Source organism: Camellia sinensis, chromosome 8, assembly GCF_055761805.1.
Source record: "Camellia sinensis isolate YWXY chromosome 8, ASM5576180v1, whole genome shotgun sequence".
In the NCBI taxonomy this organism is placed as follows: domain Eukaryota; kingdom Viridiplantae; phylum Streptophyta; class Magnoliopsida; order Ericales; family Theaceae; genus Camellia; species Camellia sinensis.
This window is the reverse complement of record NC_138968.1, coordinates 90,063,297-90,080,091: the sequence shown is the minus strand read 5'-3', so window position 1 is coordinate 90,080,091 and position 16,795 is coordinate 90,063,297.

Here is a 16,795-nt window from a genome sequence, read left to right as displayed (position 1 = left end):
GTGACAAGATTTGGCCAAAAAGAGGGATTTTAAAGTACTGACTTCGAATAGACCGCTTGAGCGGTCAAAACTTGGCTCGTGCGGTGAAAGAAAGATCCCAGAATCTTTGTAACTCGCACAGACCACTCGAGAGGTCAAAAATTCGCTCGAGCGGACTTGTCTCCAACACAAGTACTCAAATTTCAAAGAGGCATAACTCCTTCGTTCGGACTCCATTTTGGATCATTCTTGTGTCTAAATCGAAGCCCCGGAAGCAAGCTTTCCAATGGTTCTAGCTAGATTCAAAGTGTGGAAAGAGAAAAAGGAAAAAGAGTAAAGACTACTCATAAGACAATTATCTGAATCAATGTTTTTGGTTCAATCCTACTTTACCATTATGATACCACCTCAATCAATATTTTAAAATGAATCAGAGCGGCTCCAAGAACAATAACAAGAGTGTCAAGAGTAATCCCACTAGTCCAAGGAATAAAAAGTGTTACAGAGAGAATAGAAATAAAAGATCTGGAGTGTGATTACAAATGGTATGACTTGTTTCAGATTTGGATAGTAGTGGTGATGGATCTGAAAGTGCCAGTAGTGGATCTACAAACAGTTGTAGCAGATCTGGAAGAGGCAATGACAAGTTTGTAGATATAAATGACACTCAATTCAAATATGGACTGTGATTGCGAATGACGACGATTCGTTTTAGATCTGAACAGTGGTTGTGAACAATAGTAGCGGTAGTGGCGTCGATGGGAAGATGGTAGAGGCAGGGTAGAGAGAGAGAGAGAGAGAGAGACGTAAACTGGAATTTGTTGTAGTGTTTTTAGAATATCTTTCACCATTTATCTCAAAACTTTTCCTTGTCCTACTAAAATTTGAAATTCAGAAACCTTAACTAGTATGTAATCTTTCAGTGTTCCATAACTCTTATAAAAAATATGTAGAGGGATCTATCTTTAATTCCCCTGTTTAATAATAGTGAATGTATACAATAATTTATTATAAATTTATATTTGATAAATCTCGATGAATAAGTTTTAAGGCTTTGTTTGCTTTGAGATTTCAGAAATTATTTTTAGATGAATTTTCGTTTGTTTTTGCTATTTTTTTTTCTTTTCATATTTTGGTTATTTTTTTTTTAACTGTTTAGATACATCAAGATTAGATGCATCTAAAAAGTGAAAAAAAATTAACCAAAGTATGAAAAAAAAAAATCACTAAAAAAAATGAAAACCCAAACAAAAATGCAAACAAATTTTTGTTTGATTTTAGTAATTCTTTTAATATTTTAGTCAATTTGTTTTACTTTTTGGATGCATCTTGATTATATGCATCTAAAAAGTACAAAAAACACAGAGTAAAAAAAAAATCCATTAAAAGTAAATAAAAACTCATCTAAAATAGTTTTTGAAAAATCAAACGAAACAGACACTTAAGTTTTATTGAAAATAAAATAAGAAATATAAAAATGATGATATTTTAAAATTTAAAACATTAAAAAACAAATACAGGTGCTACATTAGCGTGTTGTCATGACCTGTCAAGTTCCTTACACAAAATCCCTACCAGAGGAGGTCTGACGCATTAGAGGCCAATGGAAGGATCCGAAACCTTCCAAAAGGATTGAGAGAATGCAATAATATTGTCTATCATTTTAGAACTTGTATAGAACATTCTAGAATAGATTCTAGATATTTTTGGAAAGGTTGTGGAAGGTTCTAAGAGGATTCCACACACCACATTAATTGTACATTCTAGAATAATCCTAGAAGGCTAGGTCCCCTATATAAAGAGAGGCCTCATTTGGCCAAAGCACCAAATGAAATCATTTATCAACATTCCAAGAGTTTCTCTCCTAGTGTTTTTCTCTTTAAAATTGCTTGTGTGTGCAAAACTTTCCCAACTCTCTTTTAAGTAGGCTAGCTTAGGTGCAAAACAAGCAATTGATAAACATCTAAGGGCGCACAGTTGGCTTGAAAAAATAACTAAGACCGTACGGTTGGCTTGAAAAAACTAAGGTAATGATAGTAGGCTTCCGCTTCATCTCGGGTTTCCACACTATATTTGAAACTAAGGTCATGATAGTGGGCTTGAGCTTCATCTCGAGTTTCCACAATTGAGGATAAAATGGTTCAAAAAATAATAATCATACAAAATGAAACTTTGATCTTGATTTGTTTAAAAAAAATAACAACTATAGACACCCTATTTTGACTAACCATTAAGATTTAGGTGCTTGCACGCTTCCTGATAATGAAATGGTAAAACTTTGTCTTCAAAGATACTTGAAGTTGCTGCGAGATGCTATATCACCCTGTTTTAAGCCAAAACTATCTTTTTCCAAAAAATGACCATTTTACCTCTAGACTAATTTGTATTCAAATATACCTTTTTGGTCCCACTTAGAAGAAAGGAATGAGGAAATGTCTGATTGAATTTGAATTGACGACATTTTCAAAAACATTGACTGATTTTCATTAAAAACGTCAATTGGGAGTTAATTGGGCTTTCTTGATCAACAAGCAGAACCAAGGATCAAGGAATTGACTTGGAACCTCATAGGCCAGTAGGTTGACCAACACATGGCTACACTCTTGGATAGTCAGTTTGTACATTGCATGAAAAATCCGCACGTCTACATGAAACTTTGCACATCGAGTTTATGGTCGTATGTGTGCCCTAATTTGGCATGTGTGGCCTCACAAGAGGAAGGGCGACCACATGTGCGGTCGGCCATCCCAGATTCCTTTTTCGTTTGAGATTGTGTTGCATTTTGGACGGAAGGTGCTTTGAGTTAGCCATGTAGGAACTGCAGCTACACCTTTCTTAGCCTCTAAGGCTCCCATGGCCTATAAAAGCATCCATCTACCTTATCTTTAAAAGGGATCAAGAGTTTGTGCAATTTTGAGTTGATTAGTTAAGTTAGAAGAGTGAGATCTTTACCCCATAGCTCCTATTCCGAACCCTAACCTTAATACAACAACTTATGAGTAATCTAAAATAGATCTTGTTAGGACCCTTATATTGTCAATCCCGCGAACAAACACATTTGAGTTGTATTGTTGTGATTCTATGTGTTTTGTTTCTTCTCTTTGGCCTATCAAACTGCATAGACCACTCAAGCAGTCATGTTTGTGCTCAAGTGCAAGTATTTTAGTCTACAATTTGAGATACAAAGTGTGAAGCCCCTGAAAAATGTATTCACTTTAAAGACCCTAATGTTTGAATTATTTTCTTAAAACCCCTCAATTCCTTGAATTATTTCAAATCTTATCGGTTAGCATTTTTATTTTTTTTTATCGAAACAAGAATATCCTAGCCGGATTAGGTTCCTTAGCCTAATTTAGTTTAATTCTACATAAGTAAGGTTCCAATACATGAATTTAACTCCAAGCCCTTACTTCTTTATTTAAATTCAAAATTTACCTCAAAAACTAGTACATGTACCCTTATACTATAAGTACCATCAATCAATTGAAATCTATATATATATATATACATTGAGGAATGTGCCCCTAGTACCTAAATTGATTAAAAAAAATAGCCCCATCACCCTTCCCAATGGCCGGTCACCCTAGGGAGAAGTGAGAAGCCAATTTTCAAGATTTATGATCATGGTATTCTAGAAAACCCAAAACCTAGTACCCTAGACCTAGGATGTTGTTTCCAATACTAGTTTCATTTCAACTAGGAATCAACTAGATGTTGCCTAATCCTATGATTAAGCTCCCTAATCACTCCTATCCTATTAGACTCCAAGCAAATCCTAACATTTCTATCCATTTCCAACTAGTGGGCTTTTATGTCCTTTTACACCAAAAAATTGCCTACAAATACCACCATCCCCTAGCTTGGCAAGCAAAAACAACACACTCACACACACACATTCGGCTAGAAGAGAGAAAGGGGAGAAAGAGAGGAGTCTTGAGAGGAAGGAGAGCAAGAGAGAAGTCTTGAGAGGAAGAAGAGAGCTATCTTGTTCAAAGCTTAGCAAGTAAGCCACAACACAACCTTCTCTTTCATTTTCCTTTTTCAAATACATGTTCTTAAGGGTTCTAAATAACGTTTTCAGATGTGTTATTGTTGAGTTACTTGTGTTAAAAATGCTAAGAGTTGAGCATTGATTCTACCTCTCTTATATTTTCCCCCATTTCGGCACAAAACCATCTTTTTTCATACCAATCTCTCAAACTTTCCAAAGGCACACTTCCAAGAAAATTTTATGAGTTTAGTGTATGTTAGTTAGCATGTTTTCATCACAAAAGAAACGAAAATTTTCCGTTAGTGGACCCCTTTTCTCATAAATCTTCTTGTTTTGGGCATTGTACCTTAGAATCTGTTTTCGCAGCCCACTTTCAAACATTCTAGAAAAATGTATAAAATTATTCTGGACCTCTATTTTATGTAAAAATCTTCCTTAAGGAGTTATCTTTCAACTAAAATTGGTTTCATAGAAAAACAGTGAGCGGTTTGCAAGAAAATCAAATTTTTGTAACGATCGACAAATCTGGACAGCGCTGGAATGTTTTCTAAATAACTTAAAATCTAGAAAATTTATCCCATTTCCGAAATATGTTCTAGAAACTAGATCAAATTCTCTACGAACCATAGAAAGGACGAGTCCGGTGAAAAACCTAAAATAGTTCTTTCATTCTAATCCTTATGTGATATTGAATATGGAAAATTCTGTTGTGTTTGATGTCTTATGCTCTTGTGTTCATGAAAATGTTCATTAGCTTATTATCATATCTTGGCATGATATTGTATGTGTTATGGTTATGTTCTTTATCTTATTGATGCATGCTTGTGTGGATATTAGTATCTTGTTAAGTTGTCTAACCTTGATGTAAAACATTTAACACAACGGAAAACTTAATTGGGATAGTATTGAGTTTTCGATCTCTTGAGTAATGAAAAGATGGTAATGTGTGATGTATGGATTGTTGGGATGCGTTCCCTATTTGGAAGTTTAAGTCTTGTGCAAGTGGTTTTCGGAACCCTTGAACAGAGTGGTTGTATTCAGACCCTATGTGGTTTGGTGTGAGGAGGAATTCGGGCAAGACCCTATTTTACCGTCTCTTTTGAGGCCCTACGGTTGACACTACGCGGTACATTACCGTTGGTAGGCATCTGAGGTTAGTTCTGCAACAAAAGAGGGGGCATACCGAATAATCCGCGTCCGATTCTTATGGTTGGGAGGACGAAATCTCTTTGGGGGATTTCTAGTTTACTAACATCTAACTTAACCCTTTATTTATTTGAGTATCATGCTTTACTACTTGATGTTATAATTGTGATTGTGTATTGGACTGGGGAAAAGGGGACGGGGTGTGTGTGTGTTTACTGGGCATTCAAAGCTCACGGCGTATCATGCCAGGTGACGAAGAGGAACTGATAGCTGGAGACGACGAGCCTGAAACATTCGAAGACTTTTGGCTATCTTAGGAAAGTTAGAAGTTTCTTTTTGATATTTTGTAAGACTCATGTGAAGATTTAAACTTTCTTTTGGGATGTAATGTAATGGAACAAGCTTTTGAATTAAGTATATTCATGGTTGTTATGTATTTATATTCTACGTATATGTATGAACCTTATCGTTGCTTATGAGATCTTGTGTCAATACCTTTTAAGATCTGGCAAAAGGATAGTGCGCTGCTTAAGAAAGCTGGACTTAGAAGGGAGGCTAATTTGACTCCTCCGGCGATCTGGGATCTTACTTGGTTATTGACCATAGGACTCATTAGTAACTCTCCCTTGACTGCAACCAATAGTGTAGAATCGGGGCGTCACACTAAGAGGTGTTGTTTATTGCTTGAGCGGTAAGTCTTGTTCTCGAGCGAAGTAACAAGTGTGAGTTTTTTACAACTACCCCTAGACACACCGCTTGAGCGGTCTTTCCTACGCTTGAGCGATCTTTGTGACCCTATTTGTTTTAAACGACCTCAGATGCTCATTTCAGGGGGAACTATTAATAGGTGATTGAGAAATTGACTCCAAAGTGCACCATTTGAGTTTGGTTTTAAAACAAAGTTTATTTGATTTAAAATTAATTTTATTTAAATAAATTCATTATTTATTTGGGTCAAAATTGAACCACATGCAATACGGAATTCGAACCTATTTGAAAGAATAATCATGTCTATTCTATTGCACTTATTCATTGGAAGAATTGTTTCTCTTCATTGAAAAGTCATTATGACTGTTTGAACAGTCACCATTTTTTCTATATAATCAGGTCCTCATTGCATTCATTAAACATCGAATCCATCTTTAGTTTCTCCTCTTCTTTGGTACTCTGTACTTCTTCTGTAAAAGAGAATTCTACATAGTAAGGTTTGTTAGACTTACAGTGGTTGTGTTGTTTCTGCAAGGTTCGATCATTGTATTCTATGAGATGAACGTCCATTAAAATCTCGTGAGCACCGTAGTAGGGGACGAATTTGTCTTAAAAAATTGTGCTCAACACAAGTCTCGATCAACTTTGATTTCATTTCCAGATTTATACAATCTATCTATAAGTATTTATGGTTCTCTGTATATGGTATGGTTTGGTTTTATCTGTAACGCCCCAAATTTCTAGCCTAAATGATAATGCAACAATCATGGCTCTCTTAAAGGAAAACCAAATATAACTTCCCATACTTGCATCACATAATAATAATAGTTCCTCATGCGATATTACATTGATTTAACAACAAGTAAATAACCAAATAAGCACCCCCAAGGGTTTATAATCTTCCAAGGCTTAAGCCCGGTACACAAAATGGTTATTCAAACCCACACATATATAGCCCTTGGCTTACAAATAGGATCACAACAAATGAGAACTTTAGTGCTCTCAACACACACATTTCCACGCCCTCAATTAGGCGGATTCACCATGTCTTTTCCAGCACAAAAATCCAGTAGGGTAAGCATAAAGCCCAGTAGGAAATCCTTAACAAAGTATATACATTTTATACAAGTCTCAAGAGATGAATACACATGCCATGCCATGCCTTTTTGAAAATAAAACACATCTTCATCTTTTGAAAACCATCATGCTCAATGATGTTATGCAACTTTAACTGTTCAAAATTTATCAATTTAATTAAAGGGGGTAGTAAATATAACTCTGGTAATCCCTAGGTCGGTGTCTGCAATAGACTATACGAGTACTACTAATTGTCATTTTTACCGGTATTAACCGGAAGGCTCGACACCTATCTGCGCGATTTTCTGATCTTTTACCAAGGACACTCAGGCCAACTTAAACAATTTCATCTACACCACCTATCAAGACTTACCACCGTATTTACCCCAAAACCATTTCATGAAAACCCATTTCCCAACATTCTTTTCTCAATGCAAATTTCCAAAGCTTAACATAGTCCAATGAATTGAAATGCCAATGTATGCTTAATAATGCAATGCAACATTACTTCCATATTCAATTGTTCCACACAATATACCATTGTGATCAAAATTCCCAATCCTTTTTTCAACACAATTCCACAAGATGAATATATATATATATATATATATATATATATATATATACTTTTATATCCAATTCATTCAAGAGAATAACATAGTTCTCACATTTCGAGCAATCTCAACAATTTAGTCAATTCAAGACAATCAACATTTTGACAACAATTTCCAAAATAAACAACATTTCTCATTTTTTTTTTTCACAAAATCCGTCATTTATATATAAATAAACAATTTTCAAAACATCCATTTATTTTGGTACACAAAATAAATATGACGACATCTTCCAAAAATTTTCTACATCTTTCAAAGAAAAGACCTAATTTCTTGGTTTTCTCACCAAAACCATTCATCTCTAAGATATTTAGAAGAATCTCCTCAAAATCATCTTTCTTCAATCAATATGGTTCAAAACCTTCAATTTCTATTTTAAAAGGAAAAGAAATTAAACCATCTTTCAAAATCACTCATCTTCTTGAAATCAACAATCAATTTCTCAAAGCTAATCAAAGGATGATTTCGAAAATCATCTAGATCTTGCAAAAACATATATATAACTCTAAGAAAATCCCTACCTCAAGTTTTGAAGAAGAAATGAGATGAAATCTCCAAAATCAACGGTGTCGAAACTCGATCTTCACCGCACACAACGAAGCCCTTGAGATGATAACCAACTTTGGTGAAGAACTTAGGTCTAAATCCCAATAGATTTGGAGAAATCAAAGAGAGAAGATGACTTCTAGAGAGAGAAGCTCCTGATCTGAAATTTTGGAGAGTTTTAGAGAGAGAGAGGACTGAAAAAGTGATATGAAATATAAGATTCACGAACTGATATAACATGGTCCGCTCGAGCGTGGAATGCCCCGCTCGAGCGTCAAATACACTAGCCCAGTACTTCTGCAGACAGGTCAAACTTCTAAAACCAAACATTCTCCGCTCGAGCACATAAACGTCCGCTTAAGCGGACAAGCAAATTCGAATGCATTTAGCCTTTTTTGTTTTGGGGGCACTGCCCCTTAACCCCGCCAGGGCGCTGCCCCTTGGACCCCTGCGAGCTGATCGGGTAGCTCGACCCCCGCCAAGGCACTGCCCTTGGACCCGCCAAGGGGCGCTGCCCCCTGAACTCTCGTGAGCTGATCGGGCAACTCGACCCTCGACCAGCCCAATCGAAGTGGCAAATCATGAAAGAAGGATTAAAACCAGGATCGCTACATTGTCCAAAAAATTTACCTTGTTTTCATTTCTATATATTTGGTATAATTATTACATGTTTCACATAGTACAGATAAGCATTTAATCCAACAATCTTAAGACAAATTTGACATTCATTTCTATAAAGAATTGTTTTACTACATTTTTCCTTTTCAAATACGTGATATAGATTAGAATTTTTGTGTGTGTCTTGTGTAATGTCTGATTTGTTACAAACAAAACATTATTGTGATTATTTTGATCACCAACACCGTAGAATCATGACGCACACAATTATTTTGCAAGAGGCATTTCTGATGTATTGCATCTTTCTTCTTGTTATGATTTTAATACTGATTATATTTTGTATATTTTTGGTTCTGTTTAATGCAAAATTAATTTTGTATTTTACTGGTTTGATTAATACTGAACTTGATTATGTATGTTTGTGGTTTCATTAAATACATACTTTGTATTTAAAAATACAATCGGTATTGTCTTTATAATTTTAAAAATGTTATTGAAGCTTCATTATGAATATTTTTTCCGATATAAACTTTTTGTTTGTAAATAATTTTCTTTTATATATATATATATATATTTATTTATTTATCTCATCTACTTATCCCATGTCATATAACTTATATCCCATCATACTACCATTTATAATTGTATCATATATTTAATCATTCATTCCATTGAATTTCACCAGAGAGTAATATTATTTTTAATATTGAGTAATGTTTAGTTTATTAAAATAAAAGTGAAATGTAATATAATACTTTTATTAGCTTCCCAATAGGATAATCTTATCTGTATTGTAACAAATCAAATACTACTTTCAATCAAACACTAAAAGCATTATATTTCTAAAATTTAAATTTAGGAACATTTACTAATAAATCTTATATTCATGACTCATGAACCATTTAGTCCCGCACATATTCGTATGTACTCATTAGTCCTATCTCATATTAAAATCTCTCAAATGAAATATACTCACATCTAAAAACATAATAAGACAATAGTGCATACATTAAAATGTTCCATTGTCACATTTAAAAATGACACATTTAACAAAAGTTTAATAAGATAATAGTACACAAATGTCCCATTGTCACATTTTAAGAAGAATGATGCATTTGGCAAAAAGTTCAATACAATAGTACACACATTAGAATGATATCCCATTGTCACATTTTAAGAATAACACATTTGCCAAAAATTTAATAAGACAATAGTACACAAATGTCCTATTGTCATATTTTAAGAAAAATGACACATTTGGCAAAAGTTATAAGATAATAGTGCACTTATTAGAATGATGTCCCATTCACAATTTAAGAATGACACATTTGATAAAAGTTTAATAAGACAATAGTGCACAAATGAAGCATACTCACATTTGGAATATGTAGAAAATGTAGTGAAAGGACCTCATGGTGTACCTTTTCTGAGTTCGTGTTTTGTTCGATAAACTAGGACCGCAGGACATGGCCGAACAAACTTTTTGCTTGGTAAGAAATGGCTGATCAAATCAAAGTTTGTTTGTTCATGTCCTACCAAACGAGCAAAAAATGATTAATTAGTCATGTTTTGTAACACCCTAGAAACAATGATAACCGATACGCCTCATAATCCTTGAACATGCATGCGGAAGGTTAACAATCTCAACCATTTAATATAATAAACATTTCCAAAACTATAATTTATTCATTTACCTCCTTAAAGTATTACAAAAGACAGCACACGCGCTAATACATTTATCAATCCTGGATTATGAATTGATAGCATGTGACCTAAATATAGGAACAAAAGTAAATAAATACAAGTTCATACCCTAAAGGCTACAAATTTCCAAGACTTCTCTTGGTTACAACAAAAGTGGATCAAAACCCAATATAAGGAAAGCCTTAGGCTTGCACAAAACAAATTTACAAAAAAAAAAAAAAAAATGAGCGTTCAGCTCCAATGTCCTCCTAAGCTATCCCCTTAGTGAAGACACACCATCAGCACCTGAAAATTGGTTTCCACATAGGGTGAGCTAAATGCCAATAGAGATAAGTTTAGAGATAAGTTTAATGACATGTATGATGTTTAGCAAAGCCATATGGTAAATGCATATGAAATGTCATTACAAAGACATGCATTTTCTCTTTTTAAACAATACTATGCCTGAGTTCAAATCACAATTTTATATACCTTTGCTTCAAAATAAAAAAAAAAGGCAGTAAATACATACACTGGTAATCTCTAGGTACATGTTTGCAAGTAGGCTATGAAAGCACTATCAAAGCCACTTTACTAGCAACTAATCGGAAGGAAGGCATCCTAACGGACGCAGCAAATTTCTAGATTTTCACCAAGGACATAAAGGCCAACTTAATTAACTATAACCACACCTCCTAACTAGATTCACCACGGTATTTATCCCTTCTTCTCAAAATGATACTTTTTAATGTATACGTAATAAATAATGCCCCAATGGAATGCATGAGTGGATGGATTTCAGCTAACCTAGTTCTCATTCAATTTCTACAAACAATGCTATCTTCCACCAATAGCCAAAACAATTATCTCTATTCAGTATATTCCAAACTGGACAATATATAAATAAAAAATATAACCAATCACTTCCACAACATTTTCACAATGAATATAGTCTTATCTTAACATTTCTCAAAGAAGTCTCATTTATTTCTATATGGTTCAAAGCCATGATTCCACAACAAAACCAACATAATAATTCACTTCTCAACCTTGAACACCAATCAAGGGTTTGGGTAAAAGATTTGGGGTTTTCATTCTTTTTAAAACCAACTCATCCATTACTAATACAGTTCATTATTTTGAATTCCTAAATTGAGTTTTAAGAAAACCTTACGAAAGCCCTTCTCTAAACATCAAAACATACGATAATCAAACCCAAATCCCTCAAAATGTTACTCTAATCAAATATCACATAGCAAAGTTAAATAACATGCAAATTATTAAGGAAATCTCTACCTCAAAGCAAGAAGAAGGATGAACATTTCCCAAAATCGACGAAGACGAAAACCCAAGGCTGTGTTTGGAAGGGTTTTGGAACCATAGTCCCCTACATTCTAGTATGATGTTTGGTTTGAGTTTTGGAAAATTAATTCCACCCCTCCTTTTGAAAATTCGTTCCAGGCGGGCTTTTAAATTTTGAAATTTGGCCTATCAGTCGTCCCCCCGAACGTCCGGTTGGTTGATCAGAACAGTGCAATTTTTTTTTATTTGTTTTTTGCAATTGGCACTTCTTGTTTTTGTTTTTTTTTTTGTTTTTTATATATTTTTAATAAACAATAGTTTAAAATTTTTTATGAGTTTTTAATAGATTTTTGAGTTGTGTTTGGTTATGAGTTGTAAATTTTTGTATCAGATATCATGTCACATCAAAAATTTTCCAATTTTTTCAAAACTCATTCACCAAACAAATTTTCTATACTCAAATCGTAATTCAAAAACTCACAAACTTAAAATACAAATCCTATTCTCAAATCATATTTAGAAAACTCTACCAAACGCTATTCAAAATTTTCAAGTTAAAACGATCATCTCCTCAAGCCCAACCTTGAGTCCCAAAGCATGAATATCAAGAAATCTACGGATCAAGCGAGAACAGAAGATTTAAACAAGGATTCTAGAGAGAGAAGAGAGCAAAAAAGGGAAAAAAGATCTTTGTATAGAGAGAGAGAGAGAGAGAGAGAGAGAGAGAGAGTTGTCAAAAAGTGAGTAAAAATTGACTTTCCTCGTAACATTATACAAATAGACTGCTCAAGCGTCAGACACAACATATAGCTTGAGTAAGCAACCCTAGGCTCGAGTGAAAAAACTAAACTCCTAGAAGTGCAAACTGTAAATAGACCACTTGAGCAATCAAAACACCGCTCAAGTGAAGAAACCCTTACTTCCAGAAGTTTAGACTATAACCCAAAATCTGAGAGAAAGAAAATACCACTCGAGCAACCAAAACACTGCTCGAGCGAACTCAAGTCCACACATCCAAAATCTCACCAGAAATCCCAAATCCCACCTATTTCAACATAACTCAAAAATCAAATTCTCAACTTCAAAAAACAATATAGGATCAGAATAGATGTCAACAATACTAATCAAATACAAAACTTAAAACCAAAGAGTATAAAAGTGTTGGATCTTAACCCAGGCAGCTATATGTTTGGCTATAAAAGTCCGAATAAACTTATATTGTCCAACTACCAAATGTCAAACAATTTCAATTTTTTCAGTGAGTGAGAATCGAAAGGAATTTTTAATTTTTCAAATAATACAAAACTATACTAAGATAATTGAAAATCTTACCCCAATATTTTTTAAACACAAAAATCTTGCTTATTATTATGTTTGCCTTTTGTTGTTTATATATATTCTTTAATCTGTCGATAGATGGAGAGAGTGAGAGATAGAAGAAAGGGTGGAGGTGGTTGGTGCAGAGAATGGATGGTCACTAGGTGACAGTGGTTGGTAAAGGAAAATGGGGGGTTGTGGTGGTGGTGGTGATGAAAAGAAAAATGAAAGGGCGTAAAGAGAAAATGTGAAGAGGAAGGTTTTGGGCTTTTAGTCCTTAATAATAATTCTATAAATGGATAAAAATGTAATAAAAAATTAAAATGAGGAATGTAATGAGCTAAAAGTGTTGTGTAAGTGAAATTTCTCCTACAAAAATTCTTAAACCGTCCAAAATTTTGGGATAGTTATGAGTTGATCATGTGAATTATTTACTAAGAGGTCCTACTTCAATTTTCATTGATAAATTTATTATTGTAAAAATATTTTTTAAAAAATACCATTCAACGTCATATTGCAATACAAACTAACACAAATAGTCTAAAAATAAGTTAAAACTCACAAACAAAATTTAAAATGTCTCAATCATTTATTATTTTGATAAAATTTCTAGTATTATCACTAGCACCAAACGATCAGTCCACAAACATAAAATACATCTAAAAAGTCTCAAAGTTTTGTTAATTATCAAAACGAGAGGTAAATATGTTAAAAAAATATTCACTCAGAATTAGGGGTGGGCGCAGGTCGGTTGTGGCCACGGAACCTCCAATTCGCCATTCGTCCGCCAGATTGGCGGATTGGAGAAAATCAATCCGCATCCGTCCTCCAATCCGACGGATGTGGATTGAGTGGTTTGGCGGATGGATGCGAATCGGTTTGGCGGTTTAACATTTTATAAATTTTCAATATAATTCAACTTGTGCACTTCCTCAAAAAAAGAAGAATAAAATATTACAGTCAATGACTTAAAAAAATATTACAATCACTGCATGCCTCATGCAAAGTAAGAAAGTTTGAAACTTTAGAATATCACAATCACTGCATGCATCATCCACATAAAATATTACAATCTATGGTTCTTAAAATATAAAAACAATTCAAACCACCAAAACCATAAACAGAGCAGTAGTAAAGATTGTATGTCTCTGTATTGTTACATCTATATCTGTTTTTGAAAATAAAAACCAACCAGCATATATCATATTTTCTATTTATTATTTTTAGAGATAAATTTAAAAACCAAAAAATATAAATGAATAATACGTTTATTTTTTTCAATTCAAAAAAGATATTCAAGTTAAAAACTTTTTTTCAACAGAATATTTAAACTCTTTTTTAATTAAAAACACAAACAAAATATTTAAACAAACTAAAAACATAAAGTCTTATAAATTACTAGGGGTGCTCGCGGTTTGGCGGTTCGGTTGCGGCCAAAGGAATCTTAAATCCGCCATCCGTCCGCCAGATTGGCAGATTGGAGAAAAATAATCTGCAACCGTCCGCTCGTCATCACGCATCCGTCCAAAATGCGGCGGATCGATTTGGTTCGGTCAGTTTTGGCAGATCAGTAAATCCGCTGCTCACCCTACTCAGAATTTATAAGCAAATAAATTTAATCAATACGGCATACTAATAATTATTCAAAAATTTGAACACATGTTATAGATTGACTTTAATAGAATCTGTGAGTAAATCCACCGTTGCTAAATATGTTATAAATTGACTTTAAAAGATCTCACACAATATTGCAGTGCAAGGAAAGTTTTGGATGAGAGGTTTACTCTTTGTGAAATAGTTTGGTGAGACGTCTTTTTATTTATTTTGAAAGACATTTTGTTTTCAATTTTACTCATTAATTTATCTGTTGACTATCTGTTCAAAATTTTTCATATTTGTTCAAATTTTTTCCCTATCTGTTTAATTTTTTTACCTTGTCTATTTAATATTTTAATGTTTTCAATTCAAACTTTCCTTATCTGTTTAAATATTTGTGCAAATAAAATTGTATCTGTGTCCAAATTTTTTGACTCTATATTTAATTTTTTCCCTTAACTGTTTAAATATCTGACCAAATTTGGTTATTTGTTGAAATTTATCTATTCAAAAATTCTATCTGTTCAAACTATCTATTAAAATTCTATAATCTTTTTCCTATCTATTGAAAATGAACCGAGATTGAACATGTAAACAATAAATATTTTTCCAATATGTTATTTCTCTCTCTGTTGCAATTTGTTTCAAAAACAAACACAAAAAAAAAAAAAATCAACAACTATAGTTGAAAATCTATCTATTCAAATTCAACAACAACATCCTTCTCTTCTCTAAAAATCCTCTATGTTGAGTCGTCAGTAAGCCCTCTTCAGGAAGTATTCTCTAGGCTTTATCTATTGATGATCTCAGTGGCTAAGAGTTGGATTACATGTAAGGCATAGAAAATCCAACTACACAAAGAGGGACAAATACATAATTCGTCACCCAATTTGACCATGTAATCAGAGAATATATAGGTTCAAGATTTTATTATTTGAAAGACTCACAAAGATTTTATGATCAGAGGATAGGTTCAAGATTTTATTATAGAAAAAAAAATTCTTTTATCGTATATGATGATAGCAACAGAAGCACCTCTGTAGTACATTGGGGTCAAGCTATGGTACCCTTCTTGGCCGGCGGTGTCCCGGATCTCGAATTTCATTGTTGTGTCGTTCATCACCACCATTTGAGAGAAGAGCGCTAATCCGATCGTCGATTCCTATCGTCATCACCACGAAATTCGAAAAATTGGCTTTTGACGAAGCGCAAGACCAGATCTGAGTGAGGTTGACTCGGTCGAGTTGCAGATCTAAGTCGTCGAAGTACCGATCGATGACCATGGCGATGATGATGGATGTTGACGATGAATGGAGGCTTTCCAAGGGAGGATGAGAGAAATGTGAAAGCCAGCGATGATCTGGAGTTTGTTCTAAGCGTCGATCCGGCGCTCAATGTGTTGTCGGGGATGATGTCCGACGCCTATCGCCGCTCACGGTGGCCGCGACAGTCACGAAGAGAGAGAGAGAGAGAGAGAGAGAGAGAGAGAGAGAAGAGTAAACAGAGAATATGAAGCCTTAAAGAGAGAGATTTGCGACAGTCGACAACCCAGAGAGGAGGGAGATGAAGAGAGAAAAGAGAGACAGCGAGATCGTAGTGTCGGAGCACCACGGCGGGGACATCGGAGAGAGAAAAGGGTAAGAATGGTTGCGTTGACGGTTGAAGAGTAGAGAGAGGAGAGAGAAAGAGAGAGACGTGCGACTGTGTAGGGGTTTGTTTAGAGCATCTCCCATGCATCCTTTAGAGCATCTCCAACCAAGGAGGATGGAAATAATTTTTTTTATTCAAAAAGTAAATATAAAGTATGTCAAAATCCTTCATCTTTCTTTCATCAAAAAGTAATTTTTATTCATTAATAAATATTTAATTTTAAAATTTTTGTAAAATATATTTAATATTATATTCATTTTAAAGGTATGATTTCATATTTTTTAATGATGTCAATTTTATAAAAATTAACTTTATATATTAAAAGTTATTTGTAATATAATAAAAAAAATAGAATGAATAGTATTATAGAGATGATCCTTCATTTTTCGTACTCCCTTCAAATTTGAAGGATGAAACATTCATCCTCCCAAATAGAGGAGGATATAGAGGTTGGGTTGGAGTGAATTTTTTTCAAAGGATCCTCTATATTTGAAGATATAGAGAATGCATTGGAGATGCTCTTATATCTTCAAATATAGAGGCTTTGTTGCTTCAACCCATCCTCTAA